The following is a 13,026-nucleotide window of genomic DNA, read 5'->3' as shown; positions in this document are numbered from 1 at the left end:
GTTTGTAAACCTATACCCCTAAGTCACAACCAAGAGAGAAAGGACTTTATATAAGTTACGATGTAGAAGACTTTATATCAGTTCTCTTTGCTATAGCAAACAATAGGAAACAAAGGGAGATACCAACAATAAAACAATGACTAAATAAGTTGTTATATACACAAATAATGGAATACTATTGTGCCATAAGATATGACAAAAAGGATTGTTTCAGAGCAATATAAGAAGACCTGAATGAACTGATTTAAAATAATCAGAACCCAGAGAACAATTGATACAATAAACAACCACATTGTAAAGAGAAACAATTTCTGAAATCTTAAGAATTATGTTAAGTGAAATGACCAACCACACTTCAATATTGCGGATGAAGCAAGCTACCTATTTCCTGACAGAGGTGATGTACTCAAAGTGCTAAATGAAATACACATTTTTAGATATGGCCAATATGGTCATTTGTTTTGATTAACTAAGTATTATTACAAGGATTTTGTTTTGTTCTTTATTTTTGAGGGGGTTAGGTAGAAAATTTGGGAAGAATAATGAGGTTATTGATCATATTACTCCCGCTCTCCCAAAATGAAGAAAATAAAAAGAAATGGAAAAAAAAGAAAAGAGGACCATTGAAACATTTTTTAAATGACTAGGAGAGAAAAAGAGCAAGACCAGAAGGAAACATAGGAAAGAAGAATATGTTTGAAAATTCCACATTAGAAGAAAATGAAAGCATGTGTGATGGGACCTGGGGTGGAAGGGGCAAGATTGTTACAAGTTTCTGTCCAGCTAAGAATGAGTCTATAGCAGGAGTCCACCAGGCCAGAATGGTAAACTATGAAGAAACCCTAGAGAAAGCCAAAGAAGTCTGGAAAATATGGGCAGATATTTCAGTCCCTAAACAAGGAGAAATAATAAGAAAGATTGGCAAAGCCTTGCAACAGAAGATCCAAATCTTAGGAAACTTGATATCTTTGGAGATGGGAAAAATCTTGATGGAAGTTGTTGGAAAAGTTCAGCAGTACGTGGATATACATATCTATGCTGTCGACTTACTACAAATTATTGGAGCATCCATCTTTTCCTGAGAAAAGAGCTCACTGAACAGTGAAATCTTTTGGACTTAGTTGCAATCATCACTACATTCAACTTCCCAATGACTACGTATGGCTAGAATAATGCCACTGCTTGATTTGTGGAAATGTTTATCATTGGAAAAGTGCACCAACAACTTCACTTATTAGTGTAGCTGTGACAAAGATAGCTGTGAAAGTTTTGGAAGACAACTTACGTGGTTCAATCCATTCCATAACATGTGGTAGTGGTATTAGCACAGCAATGGCCAAAGATGAATGGGTAGAACTGTTGTCCTTCACAGAAAGCACCCAAGTGGGAAAACAGGTGGCAGTTATTACAGCACAGGAGAAGTTTGAGAGAAATTTGTTAAAACTTGAAGGGAACAGTGCTATTACTGCTTTTGAACATGCAAATCTTAATTTAGTTATTCTGTCAGCTCTTTTTGTGGCTGTGGGAACAGCAGGCTAAAAATTTTCAAATGTTAGATGACCGGGTTTTTTTTTGTATGAAAGCATCTATGGTGAAGTTGTAGACAAACTTAAAAAGGCCTATGTACAAATCTGCATTGGAAATTCATGTGACTCTAATGTCCTCTATGGGTCCCTTCACACCAAAAAGGCAGTAAACATGTTCATTGGTACAATGGAAGACACCAAAAAGCAAGGAGGTATAGTAGCCTATGGTGAAGACTACAGATTGTCCAGAAATTATGTAGAGCCAACTATTGTGACTGGTTTTGATCATGATGCATCTATTGTGCACAGAGATATCTGCTCTTATCATTTATGTCTTAAAATTTAGGAATGAAAAAATCTATACAGATATAGATACAGAAGATACATACATATATATGTATATGTATAGATATATATAGATAGATAAGGAATAATAAAGTAAAACAAGATCTTTCAAGTAGAATGTTCACAAAAATATTTGGGCAGAATCTTTCAATGATTTGGGTCTAAGGGATCAGACTGCGGCATCAAAAATGGCAAAAATCCAACAAGTGGTGTTGATATGGGAAGTGCATGTGGACTTGAAAAGCATACTGGTGGTGGCAGAGAATCAGGAAATGATTCATAGAAGCAATATATGGGATGATCTACTTGCATCAACTACACTAAACATTCCTCTGGTACAATGAATCAAGTTTCAGTAACAGTGTTTCACATTTATATGACCCCCAAACTTTCAGAGATTTCAAAATACACAACAGGCTACTCTCCTGCCTCTTGAAGATTTTAATAAATCGTGGGCTTCTTTTTGTCATTTGAAAGTGAAAAATAAGGTGCAAAAAAGCATGAAGGCATTATTTAGTGAAAGATGGATTACTCATCATTCCTGTGTTTTTTTTTTTTTAGGCAAACCTTGGATTTGAAATCAGTACATTCATTTGCTTAAGAACAATGAAAATCTGACTAATCCACTCTTTGAAAAGAAAATGAGTGTTAATAAGCTTGAACAATACATGCAGGACATTGTGAAATGCTAACCACATTTCTAATGATAGTGGACTTAGATAAAATAGGTTTTTAACCTTTCTACTTCTATACTCAATCTTATCAGTCTAATTGAAAACTTACCATTTTGATGAATCTTCCAAACAAGTAAAGTGTTGTGAAAGAAAGTATCCTAGACTGTACTGATCAGTATTATGCCATAGCAACTTAGGTTTTTAGAAGTATGAAGAGTGCTGTTGGTGACAGGAAATAAATATTACTGCATGTAGAGAGCTATACATAGAATAGTCTCATGCTTATCAGTATCAATATTCTTGAAGTTATGTGTATCTGAGGATTAGTGGCTTTATAGTGGCTCTACATAATTCCTCCCCTCCAGACTCACAATCTAGGTTTGAAGATAACAGAAATAAAACTTGCATGTATTTTATTTTATTTTACTTTATTTGAGAGGCAGAGTTAAGTGATTTGCCCAGGGTCACACCGCTAATAAGTATCATGTGTCTGAGGCCAGTTTTGAACTCAGTTCCTTCTGACTCCAGGGCCTATGCTGTATTCATTGCACCACTTAGCTGCCCCAGTTGTGTGGATTTTATAACAAAAATCTATTTTGATCATCAGATTTTCCTATTTTGTATAACTTCAGCTAAGTAAGATTCCATATGATTACATAAGGATTCTAAAATAGGTTTCTATACATTAGAGTATAACTGTAAAGATTAACAATAACTATGTGAAAAGTTCTAAATATATCACAATAATATTAATCTGCTGTATTTCAATCACGCATGCTGATGCTTAGGTCATCTAAATCAAGTAATCATGAACAAAATTGATTTAACAGTATTTCCTATAGAAAAAAAGGCAGAGTTTGGATGATTTTTCTAAACGATTATATACAGTTTTTGTTTTAAAGTTTGGCCTCTCATATTCTATTGGTCAGTATACAATGGTTTTTCAAATACTCATGCCTAAATGCAGATGGTATCTGCACTGGGTTTAAAGTTGCTTACATTTGTATTTCTCCTTTTTTACCAGTAACATCTCAATGTGTTTCTAAAATGCCCTATGACTTGAATTGCTTTTGCATAGTGCTAATTTCAAATTTTTTCTGAGATGAGGGTAGAGTTCCAATCAGGGACACTAAAATAATTTCATTATCAGAATACTTTAAGAATACTTTCTTTATGGAATGAATTTCTCAGCAACAATAAACATTTCCTCTTTTTACTTTGAAATTGGAAAAAAATGGTGGCCTTAAAAGCAAGCATTTGGAGGAAGAGCATTCCTGTAAGTGTGCAGAAATACAGTATTCTTGATTTGGGGGGAAAAAAGAAAATTCCATGTTGAATTTATCATAAATTTAAAAAATAGCAAGTTCTAGATAATTTAAATTCAGTTTCATATACATTCCTTTTTTTCTTATTCTACTTTATAGAAGGAAATGCTAATTTTATTTGTTGTTCATTAGGTGTATTTTTAAAGACAGTTTATGCTAATTTTGTGAAGTAGTTAGTTCAAGTATTATGTCTCACATAAAAATGTAGGAATTGAGTCTCAGGGTAGTTGTCACCTGCCCATTATCATACATATAGTGTAGAAGTCAGATACAAACCCCAGTTTCTCCTAAATCCAATTTTAGTATGCATTTTACTATACAGCTATGCATCTCTTAAAATAAAATGTTTTAATATAGATAGATGATAGATAGGTAGATAGATAGATATTTTCAGATGACACATTTTGCATTAGTAGCTATTAGTAGCTACCCCCTTTTTAGGAATGGATATCCACCCCCCACCTCTTTTTCAGCACTGATATTTTTCTTTCATGCTATAGCTCTAGGCTGGATGTATTTTTGCCTTAATTCTGGATAAGAGTATTCACACTTTTTCAGTTTTAAGTAATTTAGCTCCCCCAAATAGGCCTTTAGAAGTCAAAATTATTTTCACACATGGTATTTCTTCATTATCATTCACTTATTCAACTCAAAGTAGATTCTGTCACTAAAAATCACTAAAATTATAGAATCTCTGCTCAATAGAAATGCTAACAAAGAATAAGACAATTTCACAAATAGTCAGAATTTCAGTGCCCATCTTGTCAAACCCATACTTGAAAAAGAATCCCTTCACCACAATGCTCAAAAGATAAATGATCATCCAGTCTTGGTTCACAAGACCTCCAATAAGGTGAAACCCTTACCTCCTGAAACAGACCATTCTACTTTTGTATTACTCTAATTGCTAGAAAAATTTCTTTACATTGAAAATAAAATTGCCTACTTTGCAACTTTTACTCATTTCTTCTAATTTTACCTTCTAGTACAAAGAAAATCCAAGAAAAAATATAATTTTCCAGATAAGAACATTTGAAGGCAACTATGTTATTACTTTTTGTCTATGAGCTTCTGAGTATTTAAGGTGATATTTCCATTCTATACTGTAACCACTTTTTCAATAATAGAATCTAGCTTGTGTACCTAGCATATTCCACTGATTCATGACTCTGTTTCTTAGCCAGTACCAACTAGTTTTGATGACTGCTGCTTTATAGTAGAGTTTAATATCTGGTATGGCTAGGATACCTTCCCTGGCATTTCTTTTCATTAATTCCCTAGATATTCTGGACATTTTGTTCTTCCAGATGAATTTTGTTATTATTTTATCCATCTCTGTAAAATAATTTTTTGGTAGTTCAATTGATATGGCACTGAATAAGTAAATTCATTTAGGTAACATTGCCATTTTAATTATATTAGCTCAGCCTAACCACGAGCAACTGATGTTTTTCCATTTATTTAGATCTCACTTTATTTGTGTGAAGTGTTTCATAATTATGTTCGTATAGGCCCTGGGTTTGTCTTGGCAGATAGATGCCCAAATATTTTATAGTGTCTACAGTAACTTTAAATGGAATTTCTCTTTCTATCTCTTGCTGTTAGGCTTTGTTAGTAATATATAGCAATTCTGAGGATTTACATGGGTTTATTTTATGTCCTGCAACTTTGCTAAAGTTGTTTATTATTTCAAGTAATTTTTACTTGATTTTCTAGGATTTTCAAAGTAAATCATCATATCATCTGCAAAGAGTGATAACTTAGTTTCTTCTTTGCCTTTTCCAATTCTTTCAATTTCTTTTTCTTCTCTTATTGCTACAGCTAACATTTCTAGTACCAAATTGAATGAGGGGGGTGATAATGGACATCCTTGTTTCACCACTGATCTTATTGGGGATAAATCTAGCTTACCCCCATTAGATACAATGCTTGCTGATGGTTTTAGGGAGATGTAACTTATAATTTTAAGACTCCATTTATTCCTTTGCTTTTGAGGAAATGGAAGTTGTACTTTGTCAAAAGATTTTTCTTCATATATTGAGATAATCATATGGTTTCTGCTGTTTTGTCTTGTTGATATGATTCATTATGCTGATACTTTTCCTAATATTGAACTAACCTTGCATTCCTGGAATAAATCCTACCTTGTCATAGTGTATTATTCTCATGATAAGTTGCTGCAATCCTTTTGCTAATATTTTATTTAACATTTTTGCATCAATATTCATTAAGGTAATTGGTCTATAATTTTCTTTCTATGTTTTGACTCTTCCTGGTTTGGGTATTAGTACCATATTTGTGTTATAAAAAGAATTTGGTAGTATTCCTTCTTCACCTATTTTCCCAAATAGTCTATAAAGTATGGGAATTCATTTTTCTTTAAATGTTTGATAGAATTCACATGCAAAACCATCGGGCCCTGAAGATTTTTTTTCTAGGGAGTTCATTGATGGTTTGCCCAATTTCTTTTTCTGATATGGGGTTATTTAGGTATTTTACTTCCTCTTCTGTTAACCTGGGCAATTTATACTTTTGTAAATATTCATCCATTTCCCTAAGGTTGTCAAATTTATGGGCATACAATTGGGCAAAATAATTCCTAATTATTGTTTTAATTTCCTGTTCATTGGAGGTGAATTCACCCTTTTCATTTTTGATACTGGTAATTTGATTTTCTTCTTTTTTTCAGTCAAATTGACTATCAGTTTTATTGTTTTTTTTTATAATACTGGCTCTTAGTTTTATTTATTAGTTCAATAGTTTTATTGATTTCTATTTTATTAATCTCTCCTTTGGTTTTCAGTATTTCTAATTTGGCATTTAATTGGGGATTTTCAATTTGTTCTTTTTCTAGCTTTTTCAGTTGCATGCCCAAATCATTGATCTCCTTTTTATCTATTTTATTCATGTAAGAATGATATAAAACTTCCCCTAAGAACAGCTTTTGCGGCATCCCATAAATTTTGATGTTTTCTCATTATTGTCATTCTCTTGAACGAAGTTATTAATTGCTTCTATGATTTGTTCTTTGGCCCACTCATTCTTTAGAATTAGATTATTTAGTCTCCAATTCATTTTTAGTGGCCCTTTATTGGTCCTTAATTACATATAATTTTATTGCATTATGATCTGAAAAGGATGCATTGACTATTTCTCCCTTTTTGCACTGGATTGTGAGGTTTTTATACCCTAGTACATGGTCAATTTTTGAGTATGCGCCATGTACCACTGAGAAAAAAGTATATTCCTTTTCATCCCATTTAGTTTTCTCCAGAGGTCTATCATATCTTCCTTTTCTAAAATTTTACTCACCTCCTTAATTTCTTTCTTATTTATTTTGAGTTTAGATTTATCAATTTCAGAGAGGGGGAGATTGAGGTCCTCCACTAGTATAGTTTTGCTGTCTGTTTCTTCCTGTAATTTCCTTAACTTCTCCTCTAAGAATCTGCATGTTATACCAATTGGTGCATAAATGTTAAGTAATGATACTGCTTCATTGTCTATGGTGCCTTTTAGCAGGATATAGTGTCCTTCCTTATCTCTTTTAATTTGATCTATCTTTGCTTTTGCTTTGTCTGAGATTAGGATTGCAACCCTTTCTTTTTTTACTTTAGCTGAAGCATAATATATTCTACTCCAGCCGTTTATCCTTACCCTGTGTATATCCCCCTGTTTCAAATACGTTTCTTGTAAACAACATGTTGCAGGATTATGGTTTTTAACCCATTCTGCTATCCATTTCTGTTTTATGGGAGAGTTCATCCCATTCACATTCACAGTTATGATTACTATCTGTATCTTTTTTCTCCATCTTGTTCCCCACCCCACCCCGTTTATGCTTTTATTACTCACTTTCCCCTTCCACTCCTCAACAAAGTTTTGCTTTTGACTGCCACCTTCCTTAGTTTACCCTCTCTATTGATTCCTCTCCCTTATCTTACCCTTTTCCCCTTGCTACTTCTTCCCTCCCTTCTGACCATCCCCCTCCTTTCCCTTTTCCCCTCCTACTGCCTTATACTTCTCATAGTATGTTATTCCCTTCTTGAACCAAATCCGATGAGAGTAAAGCTCAAATACAGCTCTCCTCCCTCCCTACTTTCCCTCTACCGTACTGTTTTTGTACCTCTTCATGTCATGTAATTTACCTTTTTCTTCTACCTCCTTATCTCTTCTCCCAGATCCATCTCTTTCTATCCCTTAATTATGTTTTTATCTTTATAGCAGTTATTTTATACTGACATCCACAATCTATGTATATCCCTGTCAACTGTCATAACTGCTATTCTCAAAAATGACATATATATATGCACATATATATACATATATGTATATATGTATACATATATATGTATACATATATATACATGTATATATATATAAAACAATATAATTCTATATATGGATATAAACAGTTTGCCCTTGTTGATTAACAAGGTTTTTTTCCCATTTGCCTTTTTATGTCTCTCTTCACTTTTGTATTTGAAAATCAAATTTTCCATTGAGTCCTGGCATTTTCATCAGGAAGGTCCGAAATTCCCTTATTTCATTGAATGTCCATCTCCTTGCCTGAAAAATTATGCTCAGTTTTGCTGGGTAGTTGATCTTTGGTTGTAGACCAAACTCCTTTGCCTTTCAGAATGTCATATTCCAATTTCTCCTGTCATTTAATCTAGAAGCTGAAATATCCAGCATGATCCTGACTGTAGTCCCATGATATTCGAATTGTTTCTTTCTGGCTGTTTGCAATATTTTCTCCTTGACTTGATAATTTTGAAATTTGGCTATAATATTTCTTGGAGTTTTCAATTTGGGATCTCTATCAGGGGGTGATCAGTAGATTCTTTTGATGACTATTTTGCCATCCATTTCTCAGACCTTGGGGCTGTTATCCTTAAGGATTTTAAGGAAGATACTGTCCAGGCTTTTTTTCATCATGGCTTTCTGGTAGAGCAATAATTCTTAGATTTGTCTCTCCTGGATCTATTTTCCATGTCAGTTGTGTTTCCAATTATATATTTCATGTTTTGTTCTATTTTTCAGTCTTTAGATTTTGTTTGACTGACTCTTGATGCCTCATAGAGTCGTTAGCTTCTTCTTGCTCAATTCTAATTTTTAATGAATTGTTGTCTTCATTTTGCTTCTGGGCCTCCTTTTCCATTTGTTTTTTTTTACTTTTCAGGGCATCATTTTCTCTAACTAGATTGTGAATCTCTTTAGCCATTTCACCAATTTTACTCTTTAAAGATTTGTTTTCATCATTGAATTTTTTTCCATTTTTTACCTCTCTAATTTGGTTTTTAAAATCCTCCTTGAGCTCTTCCAGGAATATTTTTTGGGCTTGAGAGCAGTTCACATTCCTTTTCGAGGTTTTAGATGTGGGTATAGTGTCCATGCTGTCCTCTTCCAAATTGGTATTTTGATGTTCCCTTTCTTCAGAAAAAGAATCAATAATCCTCAGTTTCCCAGAGTTCTTCTTCATGTTGGTTAACTTTTTTCCTGGCTTTCAAGTGGTTTTCTGCTTCTGGAGTTCAAGGGGCTCTGTCCTAGGCTTTTTTTCCTGGGAATTGTGGGCATAGTCATTGGCTTTGTGTTGTGGCCTCTGGTTTCACAAGATGTGTGGGAGGGGTGGTCTGGCTGCTGGAAGTCTCCTCTTCCCTTAGTGCTGTGGTACAGCCTTTTTCTGTGCTGATTTCTAATAGTCTGCCACTTCCCCTGGCTGTGTGAAGGCATGTCTGAGGTCCTGGTGTTGATGACTGCTGGCTCCTAAGGCTCAGAAACTCCCACTGTTCTGCTGAGGTGGGGCCTGCTGGGACACCTCTCTTCCTGCACTAGTCTCCTTCCACCACCACAATAAGGGCCCTTTCCCCAACTTCTCAAGGTAAAAGGCTACTGAAGCCCCACTTCTGGCTCTTCTATTTCAAAGTTTCTCCCAAAAGAGTTTTATCTGGGTTAGGGAGGAAGGGATGAGAGCCATTTTAGCTGGCCATTATGGTTCCCAGAAGTTCAGGAAGGCACGTTTCAAACCTTTAGACTGCTGGTCGCAAGCCTCTGGAGTACTTGTTTCTGCAGCCTCAGGCACTGTGCTGCTTCCTCCTGTAGCTCCGACAGACTCCAGTCCCGGGCTGGGAGGCGTGGAGATCACCATCCAGTGCCCAGCATTCTCCCAGCCTGGATTGCTGGCTGATTTTCGCAGATGCTTCAGCTCTAGTGTGGTCTGGTACAGCTCAGCAGGCTGGGCACTCTCCCAGCCTAAAGATCCCTCCTGTAGACCCTGAGAACTCTCCTGGCTTGGATATTTGCCACATTCAGTCTACTAATGGCTTCTAACTCTCTCAGATCTGCTCAGATTCACTTTTTTAGAGGTATCTGACAGAATTTGTATGAGAGCTCCTATAAGATGCTGTTTTCACGTGCCCATCTTGGCTCCACCCCCCTGTATCTCTCTTAGAGGCTTTTGATGTAGGATTTTTGACTTTGCTGACTTCTTCTGGGTATATGTTTTGATCTTCTTTGTCACCAAAGAAAGATTCTATAGTCTGAGTCCTTTTACACTGCCTGCTCAATTTCCCAGCCAATTACTTAACTTTTGAGCTCTTTGTCAGGGTATGACTGCTTCCAGAGTGGAGAGTGCTTTGCCTCAAGCTTCAGGGGTTTTGCACTGCTGTTTTCAAAGCTACTTCTATTCTGAGGTGATATGATACTCCTCTCCTAGCCTGTGCTCTGGTCTGTGAGTGCAAGCATTCCTTTCTGCCATGTAACTACCAGGAGGACTCCCTCTCCACATTCACTGAAAGCTCTGCCACACCAGCATTCCTCCTCCCCCAAGGACCGCCAACCAGGACTGTGACCCAAGTTCAAGCAGGGCAATGCAAGAGAACACTTCCTTGGCACCACCAAAGAGATCCCTGTACTCCTGCTCTGATCAGCTGCCTGATTCCCCCCACTGTCTGTGGGCCTGGAGCTCTAGAAGCAGCCACAGCCACCTCTAGCACCCTGGGGCCAGGGCCAGACCACACACTTCTCACCCAGGTCCAATAGTTTTCCCACTGACCTTCTCAGTTGTCTTTGGAGTTTGTGAGTTGAGAAGTCTAGAAACTGCCACAGGTCAGTGATTCAGGGCCCTGATCCCTGTTCCATCCAGTCTACTCTGGCCTGGTCTTTTCCAGTGCGGTGCAAGCTGGGCTGTGCTCTGCTCCCAAGATGGTGCGATAGACCCTTCCCAGCAACCAATATTGTAGCCATATTCCAGAGTTCCCAGGTCAAAAAGACTTATTTCACTCTGTCATTTTGTGGGTTCTGTAGCACTAGAATGTGTTTAGAGGCATTTTTACAAGGGTTTGGAGGGATTTGGGGAAGAGCTCAAGCGAGTCCCTATTTTCAAGCCACCATCTTGGCTCCAACTCCCTGCTATGAGATATGTTAATGCCTCTTTTTGTTCATCATTATGTGATCTTAAATTGTGTGATTTTATTCCAACATCTGACCTAAACTACCAGGAGGCTAGCCTTAGTCAGGCTGAACCCACTATCTCAGGGAAACATAAATTTAAAGCCAATAACAGAAAGTAGTAGAGTATTATATATAGGCAAATAACAAGCATGAGTGTCTGCAACCCACAACTTTGAAAAGAAATCTGATCCTAAGGATTCTGAAAAGCAAGCTATAGTTGGTCTATAGTTAAACCAAGAGAAAGAAGATGGAAAACAAGGGAAAGCATGGGGCTGCAGGGATCATTTTAATGTCATGCAACTACTGGCAATGATGGACATCACTGAGTTGGTTGGAGGGCACTCCTATCCACTTTATCAGTGAGCCATAAATTTCATGGCAAATGAGGTTATATCTCAATGTTTACAATATAAAATAAGCATCTGAGTTACTTTTTATCCACACAGAGGAAGACTACAAAAGAGAAAGAGCTGACATACAGTAAGACTTGTTCTCAGTCATCTACATTTTGAGGGGTACTAAAAGTAGCCTAAAAAAAGAGCAAAGAGTATCAAATATTATATAATTTTGTACATATACACATAAGATGTAGTATGAAGTATTATATTGCATCCTTAAGTCAAGAAGATCTGGTTTCAAATCTCAGCTCTCATACTGGCTTTATGACTACAGGATTATTAATGTCTTTGAGCCTCAGGCAACTAGCCAAGACTATATATTTCATCTGTATTGGAAGAAGGAGTTCCCACATCAGAAATTTCTTACATTGACTCGAGAGATCTTTGTCAAAATGAAAGACTGACAAATATAATATGTCTCTAAGGACCAACCAAACTAAGTTTGGAATGGTCCATCACTAGGGTCGTTTCAGTCTGATGGGGTTCTTTTTGGCCATGGCAACTTTCAAAGATGTTCAACTATATTGCAACAGGGTGGTGATATGCCTTTGTGGAAGGAATATTCATGCCAATGAAATTGTAAATCCTTGCAGTTTTGAAGTGAGACAAAGCATAAATGTTTTCTGTCAGAAGTTATGGGGCTTCTGTTCCAATATCAAATTACACAGACAATCTGGTTCCCTAGAGTTTGGTAACAGTTTCTCTCCCTCTCAGCTCCACAGCACCTGAAGATAAAGAAGGGTGGCCTTCTCATGAGCCCCCACCAGAAGTCTTCTTCCAATTATTATCAACTGAAACCAATTAACAACTGAGACTTCATTGCGTTTTTAAAATGGTTACTTATGAGAGTTGCATAATAAAAACAGTTGGTACGAAAACTTTCTCCTCAAAAGGCTGGAACAAACTTTCACTAAGATATATACAGCATTTGAGAGTAAGTGGGCTTAAACTCAGAAACCACATGAAGTTAAGAGGTAATTCGCAGTTCCCATTTGCTACAAACTTTTCTCTCTTTTGTGAGCTCCTCATCTAGCTTTCAGAATCCTTAAGCTGCCTTTTCTCAATGTGTCATTTATCTTTGATTCCAGGTATGTATACACTTACCAGGTTCTGCTGCTTTGTGGACATTCCTTATATGTTAATATTAAAAGATCCCAGAAATTTTGAAGTCAGAGGGTTAGAAAGATACAAAAGCTCTTTTCCTTCAGACTCAAGCAGTTTCCTCTCAGGGACATGGATGGAACTACTCTCTCTACCAAATAGTTGAATTCCTGTTTCCTAAATTAGCTTGCTATTTTTATATAATCCC

At 36.2% G+C, this 13,026-nt stretch overlaps 1 pseudogene; it reads left to right on the top strand.

Moving 5' to 3' along the window:
- Positions 1-692: 692 nt before the first annotated feature.
- LOC118842563 lies at positions 693-2,230 on the top strand (annotated as a pseudogene).
- The last annotated feature ends 10,796 nt before the right edge of the window (positions 2,231-13,026 follow it).

Source organism: Trichosurus vulpecula, chromosome 3, assembly GCF_011100635.1.
Source record: "Trichosurus vulpecula isolate mTriVul1 chromosome 3, mTriVul1.pri, whole genome shotgun sequence".
NCBI classification, from domain to species: domain Eukaryota; kingdom Metazoa; phylum Chordata; class Mammalia; order Diprotodontia; family Phalangeridae; genus Trichosurus; species Trichosurus vulpecula.
Note: the sequence above shows the minus strand (reverse complement) of the source record. Positions and strands in the feature narration are given on the sequence as shown.